Source organism: Drosophila pseudoobscura, chromosome 2 (genome assembly GCF_009870125.1).
Source record: "Drosophila pseudoobscura strain MV-25-SWS-2005 chromosome 2, UCI_Dpse_MV25, whole genome shotgun sequence".
In the NCBI taxonomy this organism is placed as follows: domain Eukaryota; kingdom Metazoa; phylum Arthropoda; class Insecta; order Diptera; family Drosophilidae; genus Drosophila; species Drosophila pseudoobscura.
Window position 1 is genome coordinate 15789709 of NC_046679.1, and position 11996 is coordinate 15801704.

The 11996-nt window shown below is 46.5% G+C and overlaps 1 protein-coding gene across 9 annotated transcripts in view; it reads right to left on the reverse strand.

The window, feature by feature from the left end:
• Gfrl (Glial cell line-derived neurotrophic family receptor-like) overlaps positions 1-10551 on the reverse strand; it is a 70157-nt gene extending 59606 nt beyond the window's left edge. For 4 of the 9 annotated variants that reach the window (XM_033385903.1, XM_033385900.1, XM_033385898.1 and 1 more), the window contains exon 1: positions 10365-10547. The gene's annotated coding sequence lies outside the window, so the exon portion shown is untranslated. Of the gene's footprint in view, positions 1-10126 lie in introns of all 9 variants that reach the window. The other 5 variants (XM_033385910.1, XM_033385908.1, XM_015181950.2 and 2 more) reach the window with 4 other exon arrangements.
• Positions 10552-11996: the final 1445 nt, after the last annotated feature.

Here is an 11996-nt window from a genome sequence, read left to right on the forward strand (position 1 = left end):
AAATTAATTCACTTTGCTACTTTAGCCAAGCTTTTATCGAGCAAATCGCGCTGAAATGTTTGCCGAATCAATAAAAATATAATTTGCTGCGATTTGGCTCAAAGGAAAAGGCAAACAGCACTCGAGTGTTCTGGCAGAGGCAGAGAGTGGAAAAAGGATGACTGGGACTGGGACTGGCAAACACTCCTGTGCACAATCATGTAAACATACTGGAGGCGACAGATGCAACACGCATCTTTCGGGCGGAGGCAAGTGACGCCCGGGGCCAGCGAATAAACTCGGGGAAAATTATTACCAAACAGCGGCAGGAAGCAGACATGTTGCACTGCACAGTCAATCACTGGAGGAGCGAAGGGAATGGCTGCGAAGCGGAGTGGAAGCAGTGGCAAGGACGAAGGCCGAGGCGACGAAAGTTGCCAGCCAACGGAGCGAATGCAGGCAAACAGAGACGACAAACGCAGGAGAAAGCGGGGACTGGCGCCAAGGCGTTCTCTGCATTTCCCTTGTTGTTTCTGCTTGAAATGATTTTTTCACCATGCCCACAGTTGCCCCAGCCCGTGCCCCTGCCCTTTTCCCTATTTTTTGCCCTAGTGGAATATAACGAGAAGATGCAATGCATTTTTTTTTTACATTTTTTCCACGCTTCTCGGCCGCCGCCACCGTTTGAGATGTGTTCGCATCGCCATAGCCATAGCCATTGCCGTCGCTGTAGCCGTCGCCATGGCTGTCGTTTGCTTTTGAGCCAAAGTGTTGCCATAACGAGCGTAAAATGGCGGCAAAAAGACGACGCGCAGAGACAACATGAGGCTCGGAAGCAACGGCTTCCAATCTAAAAACAAACAGCAGGCAGGCACTGCCAGCATTTCCTCTTTTGTGAGCGAGTGTGTAAAAAAATAACGAAGCGAAAATTGAAACTAAAATAAAGCCATGTTTACCTCACAAATTGTTACCTGTGCCCCGACCCCCGACCCCAGACCCCCGACCCGGACTCTGGCCCCACCCCCCCACTGCCCAGTCTCCGACTCAAAGTTTATTTATTTAAAGTTTCAACTTTTTGCATAAGTTATCGTTACGGTTGAGGTCCTTAGCAAGTCCCGGCAGGCGGCGGCAGCTGGTAACCGTTTGGGCCATGTGTAGCATCCAGCAATTTGGATTGTAATGTGTAATAAATAAAGCAAATTAAAGAACATGGACTCGACCACACACAGGGGTCCATTTCGAAGTCAGACCAGAACCAGAATCCCCCCTGAGCGGTCTCAGTCCAGCATCTGTGCAAATATGTGTGTCAATGGCCCTGGCTTTGAGGCAGTCGCCGTCGGCCAGCTTAACATTTAAATATCATTTTACCCTTTGCTAGTACTCGTACTCCTGCCCTACTCTGCTTTGTCTGACCAAACAAGCCAATAAATGTACCACAAATTTGTATGTCAACCAGTGAGGCACTGCATTGACACACTTGGCCGGCTTGGCTCCGGTTTGGAAAATGGAGAAATGCCACATGCCTTTCACATGCCAAGCCGAAAATTCGATTTAAATTGGAATTCTTTGGGTCTTAAGTCCATCTTTTGGACACTGAGTCTGGCTGAGAGACTGAGACTGAGAGAGACATTCCTTTGCGAGGAATAGGAATGCCAAGTATGCAGGGGCCAGGGCCAGACCAAGTGCATTGAATAGGGCGATAAAATCTAATTAGCCGCCTGTCAGTGTCACCATCATCAGCATCTGCATGAGGATCTCATAAAAGTTACTTCTGACTGAGTGACTGACTGGCAGTCAACAAAATTGCCGGCGAAACTTTTGCGGGCCTGATGTAATTATGTGCCCCATTACAAGCTGATACTGCCGCTCCTCTGGGTACTCTGGTGTAAGAACACTATGCGGTTGCACCTTGACGTCAGCGCCCAGATGCAGTGTCGAGTGACAGTTGTTGTCTTCATCGTGCTGTCTGTGCATGACAAATGCAATTTGAGCGGCCCAAGCCAGAGCCAAAGCTAGAGCTGGCAAAGGGAATTGCACGCAGACATGGATATCATCCTAACACAACGAGAAAATATAAACGTTGAGTCGAGTTTTTAGGCACCCTTGCAAAATGATAGTTACCATAGAAAACGAATGTATAAAGGTTGGCCTGCCCTCACAAATGAAGGGACGATCGTTTTATGGTAAATAAAAGAGCAAAATGTTGTTTTCCCCAAAAAATATATCCATACATAGAAAGCAGAAATCTTTCCTTGTGTGTTTAAAACATTTGCGGCACAATACAGAGGAAAGTTCATCGCAATTTGTGATTGGGTCTAATGGACTTTGAATTTTGGGAAATCAGCTAATTTTTTATGTGACTTTTATTCGAGTTTGACTTGAATCTCTTTCTCTGTCTCGTGTATAGAAAAAGTTGTTGGCATTCGGGATGGCTGCTCCTGCTGATGTTGCATCTGGTCAAGTGGTGGACCACACTGTCCACGACTCCACTCATAATTCCATTCCAGGGCAGATCTGTAATGAATGTGTAATAGTCTCGCTGGGCTACGTGGCAGACAATGTACTCGGTAATGAGTCTGAAAATGTTTGCCTTCAAATGCAAAACTTATTTCCCTCTTTTGTTCCGGAAATCAGTCACGAATTCAGCGAACTTATTTTGCGGCCTGTCTGTCTGTCTGTCAAGCGTTTGCAACACGGTCTTATGTATTATGTAAGGCGAATTTTATTGTTTGTGAAAGTTTAAATGGGGCTTGCAGGTCGCTGATGCGGATGCGGCTGCTGTCTACCCGGCTTGGCCGACCTGTTATTCCCAAAATGCCCTTCGGATTCCCTCTAATTCAATTTGAAATACATCTGATAATTATAAAGAAGACCTGGGCAGGTTGTGGTTGAGTCTAAATTTGGTCAACTTTGATTTGTTTCGGAGGCTAAAAATCCTTGGACTGGCTTTAAACTTTGTCCTTTCTGGTACTTCACTTTTGGGAAAGTTCAGCCATAAAATGTCATCCAATAATCGAGGCTTTCGATTGATTTTTTCCCGTGCAGACAGGCAGCACTTGAAAATTCGTGTCTGGCCTCTTTTTGCCCGGCTATTTATATTTATGCTTGCCATTTTATGACTTTAATTTATGAGTATTGATTTCAGAGCTCCTTCCCCACCGCCAACGTCCTGTCGTGTGTGACTGTCTGAGAATCGAAGCAGGTGCAGGGCATCGGAGACACACGAATGTGCTGAGCGTTCATGAGGGTACATGGCCGGGAATGGGTTAGAAAATTGAATCAAACATTTAAATTATACGTATGACTGGGGTATTGGTATTGGGTGCTCTCGTGTTGGCTATTGGGGAGTGTGTAAGTGTAACCCCACTAATTGCCCTCATTTGAAGTGACGCACACGAACGTAGCCAAAGACAGCTTTGACCTTTTCGATTTTACAATTTTTGAACTATCGATCGAGTATGTCCGGCTGTACGACTGTCTCTTTGTGGGATTGTTGAAAGGGCACAGAGACATGGCCAATTAATACGATTACGTACAAATCGTTTTCGTGTCCAGCTCCCACACCACCGTGGAAGTAGGCAAAAATAAAATTCCAGTCGCATCATTAATAAAAGTCGCTGCAAAACTCGAGCGTACGCGTACGAGTGTACGCAGGTTAAAGGCATAATCCAATCTACCAGGAAAGCATATGTGTGTGGGGCACACACACACACACAGAGGGTCGGTCAGACCCGGGGGACTTGGGCATGGACCTGGCATTAGGATAATGGATGATTACTGGGAAACGTGTGGCCTGGCCTGGCCTGGCTTTCCTTGGCGTGCGGCATGGTGCCATTTACATGCGGCAGCAACGTTAGTCAAAGTCATGTTTCGGTCTAAGGTTTCACTGAACGCACACAGGGAGACGAGACCTCTATGGGAGTATGCATATATGTGTATGGCCCCTACATAAAGTCAATTTCGTGTACAATTTTATTTGCATACAAGAAGTGCAAGGCAGAAGGTACCGACCTGGAGCTGGAGGGACCAGCTAGACAAGCCAGAGACACACTTAGACACACATTTGGCTCGTCCTCGTCTTATTGCATGTCTTGCAATTTATTTGTCTGCCCTTCCAGAAACCCCAAGCCCTAGCCCGAGACTGCAATGCCCTCACTCATGGAAGAAAAATAGCTGCAAAAGTCATTGAATGAATTTTATGCATTGACATTCGTCCCCATTCCGTCCGCCTTTGCCCCGCCTCTTCTTCTCCCGTTGCCAAATATTGCAGGACGAAAGAGATGGATATAGTGTGGAGGAAAGAGATGGACAGAGAGAGGCAGCCCGTCAGGGTTTGCTGCGACAACGACATGTCAAACTGACCCAGTTATGCATTGTTTTCCATAGTGTGCTCTTGTGCTCGTTTTTTGCGGTATGTTTGCCTGAAAATTTGGTCAATAATTTTAAGGCCCCGCTGCCAAGGGTGTCCTCCCACTACTGCCACCATCGAAAATTCAGTCCTGTCCATCACATCATTCATATTTGCTGCCATTGTTGTTTGTCATTGTCGTGTTGCTGTTTAATGTTTGCACTCGCATTGATTTTCCGTTTTTCCGTTTTCATTGTGCATTTACTAGTATTTGGATTCACACAAAAAAAAGAAACTCCACAGAGGTATTTGAATTTGTTTGCTTTGGCACCCCACATTCGAATTAATTTGTGGATGGGATTTTTTAGATTTAAACTGCATATACAGCAAGCCAAATAGGCTCCGGTCCCGTTGCTATACCCCACATAAGCCGTGTGCCAGGGCCTGTCTCTGTCCCGACATTAATTATTCAAATTGTGCATAGATATAGGCGGTGGATTGTCTTGGGCCAGGTGCTTAACCTTTGACAGTTAATTGGGTCAGTCAGCAAACTGCAGCCAAATCACTTGAGTCGACAGTCTATAATTTAAACATGAGTGCAGTGCTCCCACACAGAGGGAGAGGAACACACCACACATGAGAGGGCTGCCCGGAACACAGGCAATTAGCTCTGGCAGGCAGGCAGTCAGCCAGTCAGGCGGACACTTGAGCCCACAGACAAGGCTCTTAAAAATATTAAAAACCAAAATACCAACAAGCCACGTCTGGCCAAAGTGACCGCATCAAAGCGTACGACGATGCGTATGAGCAATGTATGATAGAGCCCTGCCAGGATACGATCCAGAGCCGCTCGAGAGCTGTGTTCCGGGGTGGTATGCTGTGTGAAAGCACTTCACCAAATGCCGAATATATGTAGTTCCTTTTTTGTTTTATTCGAAATGTTTTCTTTTCCCACATGATATAGGAAACTTTGTCGTTTGTTTTATTTTTTTTTGGTGCTGCATGTGGCAGCAGTAGCCACGTGCACACAACAGAATGGACAGTATAGACAGACAGACATTCATACATACAAACATGTAGCTGCCATAAAGTAATTCAGTGTTGTTCCAATAAAGTGCTTCATAAATATTTATTGGATTATCGAACGCATCGGATATACAGACATACAGACAGCCACAGGAGCAAGAGCGGCAGCAGGAGCGGCTCTTGTCTGAAGAGCAGAACGCACATTGCTCCCATTGCCATAATGAATATGAAGCAATGAGCATTGCAATAAGCGCACGTATGAATAAATGAGAGCACACCAGAGAAGCAGTGTATAGAGAAAGAGAAAAAGCAGAGGCAAAGAAGGGAGAGAGCAGAGAAAGCATCGGAGAGAAAGAGTAATGGAGCCTTGCCATCTCTGAATGGGAATGAATGGATGGAATGCTTACGGCAAATAAACTAATAGTTCAAGTACTTTCAAGTGCAGGTTTTTGTTCTCATAATTTAATCAACGTCTCTTGATGTCTCCCTCTCTGCTTTGCTCTTTTCCCTGGATTGGTTAGCACTTATGGGATATTCCATATAGTAGATATATATACATATATAAATATGTAGCCATATACCTATTGATTGATAAATAAATGAAATAAATATATTCATCAACGCTTAATTAACTAACTTTCCGGGACGATCATCGTTGGCGTTAATTGCATAATCAATTAACACATTTTATGCTTTAATTATAATCAACTGAAGGCATTGGCCCTGCCTGTAATTAAACGAGGATTAAATCCATAATCAATTACATTAAAGGCTCGTTAAAACCTGGCTATTTAAGGCATGGAATATAAGGCGGCTTCTGAAAATTGCTATTTATTATTTATTTTGACATTTACATCAACAATCGAGAAATCAGGCGAGCAAACAACCTAAAAGCCGAACAAGAGCTGAACACAAGAGCCAAAACAGAACACAGCCCAAAGACAGGAGCCACCAGCACCTCTGGGCCTGGCTCTGCAGGTATTTAGGGTGCTTGCATATTTCATGGCCTGTCATTGTTTATATTGTTCAAATCTTTGGCCTTTGAGGAGTGCCTCACACATGTGTGTGGGCACGAGTATGTATGTCATTCTGTCCGTCTGCCTGGGAATCTCTTATTGTGACTTCATTTGCACATTTTACAAAAACATTGAGGCGTGTAATTCAAAAAAGGGGAAAGGCTGCACTCCTGCGTCCCCACCACAGACGAAAAAGTCAACTGAAAAACTGTTGAAAGTGCTGTGGGTTCGAGCTCGAGTATCGTAATGTATTCATAGAAAATGACAACTGACAAGAGAATCAGACAAATGGAAAATCTGACTTGCCATGTTCGTATCTCCGAGGGTTACAGACACTACAGACACTGAGGCACTGAGACAGTTAGACAGGATGGGAGGACGGGTGTACGGCAGGATGAGAGCAGGAGATGGAAGGAGGGCCAACACTAATCACACATAAATCAAAAAATTGACAGAAAGTGTAAGAACAACAGCAGCTGGTGGTGATCTTGCTGTCAGACATATGGCATAGGGCAAACTGCCGACATGATACACGAAATCAAAACGAATTGAATCGAATGGAAATCGAATGGAAATGTGAGGGAAAATAGTAGAAAATCGGATTGCATGGCACGGAGGAACATGGCTATAGACATATGGGATAGGGAAAATCTCAGCCATGAGGCAGCTGCTGGCGGCATGCAGCTCATGTAATATTAATTACAAATTACAAGCAAGTACATTAAACATGCATTGTCATCTCCCCCGGGCCATGGCAAACACGGTTGGCCCCCTTCAATTATGTGCCCCGCCGCTGCTCCTTTGTGAGCGATGCATGGGGGCGATAAAAAACATGGAAAAAGCCAGCCAGCGCCAGCCCTATCGAGTGCCTCTAACAGAATGCCATTGTAATATCGATTACAAAGCCCTCGAAAGCCATATTAGCCTACGCTTGCTGGCTGAACTGCGTATATGTTATATGTATTAATAAATCTATGTGTGTGCCTTGTGCCGTATGCCGTGCGCCGTATCCCGGGGCATGGGTGGGCGTCGGCCCGACCTCGCATAATTGCTGTCATGAAACTCGTTATAATACACCTTTTCCGGGCGGTGGTGGTTCATTTTGTCAGCTTATTCAGGCACCTCCCCTCACCTTACACACTTGCTCCACTCTACTTCACTCAATTTCACTCCCATCTCCCCCGCAGCATGGCCGCAGCGCATTGATTGATTCTTTTCACTGGCCATTGAGTAATTGTTGTTGATTTAATAATTTATTGCGGTGGCAATTATTTAAACTGCCCGGAGATGGACAAGCCATGACATCAGCCCGCCTCAAATAGGAACTGTAAACATTTTGATCAAATACGAAATGGGAATGGAGTGGCGTGGAGTGGACAAAATGTAGTCAAGCTCGAGGACGAGTACGAGTACGAGTACGAGTACGAGTAAGAGGACTGGAATGAATGGGGCAAATGGTAAATCCATGGCAGAGCGACACATTTGCATAAGCAAATCTGATGCTACTTGCAAAAAGTAGAAAGTAGAAAGTAGAAGCTAGAAAGAAGCACTCACACTAGCAGAGTATGTCAAAGCGAATGAGTTGAAAAGCTGCATTAAACAACACTTAGAAGTACCCGGAATGGATTGGAGAGTGGTGAGCGGAGTACGGAGTACGGAGAGTGGGTGCAGCAAAAATGATTCATGATTTGTATGCGGACAGCGACGAGTGCAAAGTGAAAGGAGGAACAAAAGGAGTGGATCGCTGAGCTCAAGCTGGAGCTGTAGCAAGAGGTCGGATTGTGTGTGGAGGAGTGTGGTAGAAAAACAAATATTGTTAAAAGTGTTGTACATGAGGTGTGTGGGAAGGGGTGCCGCCAGCTGCTATTGAGGTGCCTTCTGGGGCAGGTAACAAGCCAAACAAAGAGCACACTAGAAAAGCTGCACTAGAAAAACTGCATAAAATGTCAAGGTAAACTAACGAACTGGCTTAGACCTGGGACTGGTACATTGGTTAAGCGGAAACGGAAATGCCAGCGAACGTTTAAAGCGCCCCCAACTTTATACTGGGGTTGCATTTAAAGGACCCTTCCCCGGCACTACTGATAAACAGCTAGAAAAGGATAACACAACAGGAGACCCTGAATGGGCCGCGTAATTAGAGTGTAAACGAGCGACAGGACAGGCAGGCGCAAAGTTCAAATCGCTGCTCAAAAGTAATTAAAAAGTTGCAAATAAAAAGCAAAGAATAAGGCCAAATTACGCGATTGCGAAAAAAGTTTGCGACAGGCTCGAGACCTTCCCATTCCTCCTATTCCTCCCTATTTATCTATCTCTCTCGGAACTAAACCCCGCACTAAACTCTTTAAAATCCGGTTTAACTGTGGAATGAATGCACTCACTCCCACTGCCTGGAACTGCGAACAATTGCAGCAGCAATTCCAACTCCAACTCATTGAACAGCACTTGAAAAGTACGCCAGCAATTTTACGCCTCGGCCTAAGCCAGGAATTTCCCTCACCGAGACTACCAGACCAGTTCCCAAAACGAGGCTCGCAAATTCAGTTGAATGCATTGCAACTATTTTAGGGGCACTCATTTTTCAGTTGAGCGGTTGGATGGTTGGGGCCTGCCTCTGGCTTCTGGCTCCGGTTAGATTTGGGTTGTGTTGGGTTTGGGATGGATGTATTTAGGTGTAGTTTATGCCCAAGTCCCTGCCAGCAAGCCAGCAACCAAAACATTTTAGCTGGAAAATTGAGAAGGAAAGGCAACGACAAGGACATGTGCATGGATCTGCCTCCCAGTGTGACTGGGTATGTGCCTGTTCCTGTTTCTGTGCCTGTGCCTCTGTTGGTGTGTCAGGTAATCACGTCATTATCACGTGAAATTTCGGCATTAACGTGAATTTACGATTTGCACATGAGCACGAGCCAAGAAAAACGAGTCGAGCCGCACTAAAAGAGGCAACAAAAACAAAAACAAAAAAATAACTACCAAATAGTTGGTGCGCCCAGGCAGAGGCAGAAGCAGGGGCGGGGGACAGGGACACATGCAGAGGGTCCGTGGCAGTCAAGGTAGCGACGCACATAAACCCACATTAAATGCGATTGCCAATTTATTTACTAAGTGAACGCCACTGAGGCGCAGCAACTAGGAGCAGGTCCTCTTCCACGGAGCACGGTACGAGGGTACGAGCGAGCACAGCTGGCAACGGCAACGGCAACGGCTACAGCAACAGCACTGGCACTGGCACTGGCAACTTGGCTCAAATTTTAGAGCGGAAATAGTGTGGCAGGCAGGGAATGGGGCTGGCTGGGGCTGTAATTGAACCAGCCACCCAAAAGTTGTTGTAACATAAGGCCACAACAGCGAAAAACCTGAGCCAAAAACACACACACCATACACGCAGAGCGAGAGCGAGAGCGGAGAATGTTGGCAACTTTTTTGCATACAATTAACGAAAGTGGCGCACCTAGGTAAATAACATGAAATATATGTATTTTCCGAGAGGAGAGGGTTACGGAGCGGATCGGGAAGCGAGTGCTCAGCCGCATTAACCCATTACGAGCATAAGCAGTAAGCAGTAAGCCGCAGAGGGGCTCTCGCAACAATCACTGGAGCACGACCAGAAGTAGTACCAGAAGTAGAACCAGAAGCAGAACTTCAAGCAGAGGCAGCTGCTCCACTGATTCTCTACGAGTTGTTCACTTGCTTCCCACTTGCCATACAATTTTCCAACACATTTGCCAAATTAAATTATATGCCAAATCTGTGGTACTCATTCGCCTGATGATTTCCGTTTCGTTCTGGCTCCGAATATATGCAAAAAACGCACACTCGAGTGGCTTTCTGGTTTGCTGACACTTTATGATTTACGGATTTACTGGCAGGCAAGCCAGGCTTTGTTTTGATTTCACTTGGCCACGTTCGATGCTCGAGGATCGCTGGCACGGCACGGCACGCACACATGTCAGTCCATTGCCAATCAGTTTTCGTGGGACTGGGACTGCACTCACACATGCGATGATGATGATGATGGAGCCCGGCAACTACACTCGTAATTCTGGTCGAGCACTCGCCATCGAGCGACTGAATGCGATTTGAATGGATCTCAGGCTTGTTGTTCGCGCTGCCTGTCTGCCATTGGCCACGCGTCCGTTCATCACGAGTCTCAGTCGCAAACTGTTTCGCCTTGTGCACGCCAAAGGATGGCAATGACTTCGTGTCCTGCCACGCACGACGTCGGCTGTAAGGGCTGTTCGGCTGGCAATCGTCTAACCTTCCCAGTCGTGTGCCAGAGAGTGGGAGTACCCGAGAGAATACGAGAGCGCTGGTTTCTGTAGAGACATTTGGCGCCAATTTTGTGTAGAGTGTGACTCTCAAACTGTACGCCGCAAGTGGCCCCACGAAATGTCTTGCCAATTAAATGCTTTGTATTTAATCATCATCCCTGCCACCGAATCGCCGTGAACTGTTCATTTGATTCCCGCCTTTAATTTAATTTCAATTTGACCGACTTTTCGAATTTTTGCGATCCGGCGGAATGAGCATTAATTGCGGTAATTACATTATGGCCAACTCAATTGAGATGATGGCTTCTTTGAATGTGTGTCAAGTAGAAACAAACGCAGCAGCATTTCCCACACTCAACCACATGCACACACACAGTCACCCATAGAGACACAAAGACAGGTGGCCAGAGTGGAGACATTGCAGATCCACCAGCTGGCGGAGAATGAGCGGCTGAGACACACAAACACGCACAGAGAGAGAGAGTGAGAGAGAGACATAGATAGTGGGGATGGAGAGAGTGCGGCATTTCAGGTGGCCATGCAATTATCGGTTTTTGTTTTGGTAGCTCATTCGCCGAGCCAAAGCTCTCTACCGTGTGTTGGCCTAGGACTTTTGTTGACTGCTCTGCTGCGTACGAGCAAAAGCTCACGATTTGACACACAAACGGCGGCGAGACGAAGGCAATGGACGCCGACGCCGACGAGGACGAGGACGACGACGACAGACGATGTATGACGACGCGTGGAAGTGTCCAATAAAAATTACGTATACGCAGCGAGTGCCCGAAGCGGTATTTCTGTCCTCACGAAGCTTGCGGTAATTGGCAGCAAAAAAAAGAGCTCGTCGAGTGGTGTCGCAGTTCATACCCCTTAAAACCGTGCAGTCTCTCCCCCGCAGACATTTTTTTACCCAGCGCGACCCATAAAACAAGGAGCACGAAAACAAACGGCAAGAGGATTGGCCGTGTCTCAAGAAATTGGCCCCACAATCGACTAGGGCCCTGGCGCAGCATGTCAACATGTCGCCGACGCCATAAATCCGTAAAGGCTGGCAGAAACGCTGAACGCTCCAGCGAGTTGGATAGGCCAGCGTGCCGGGCCGGCTTCCCTTTTTCCCTTTTCTGCATAGCTGCACGAAACCACCGGAGTATTCGTATTTCTATGGAGGGCAAGTTGTAATTATCGCTTGAAATCAAAGCGCCGGCCCCTCTGAAACAATGGGGCCAAAGCCAGTGGCAGTGGCATGGCAACCCAGTCCCAGGCCAAGTCGAGGCTTCTCTGCTCCTTTGTGAAGTCCGACTTTTATGTTTGCCCACAGCCAAGTTAAGCTGATTATTTCATTTCCATTGTACTCGC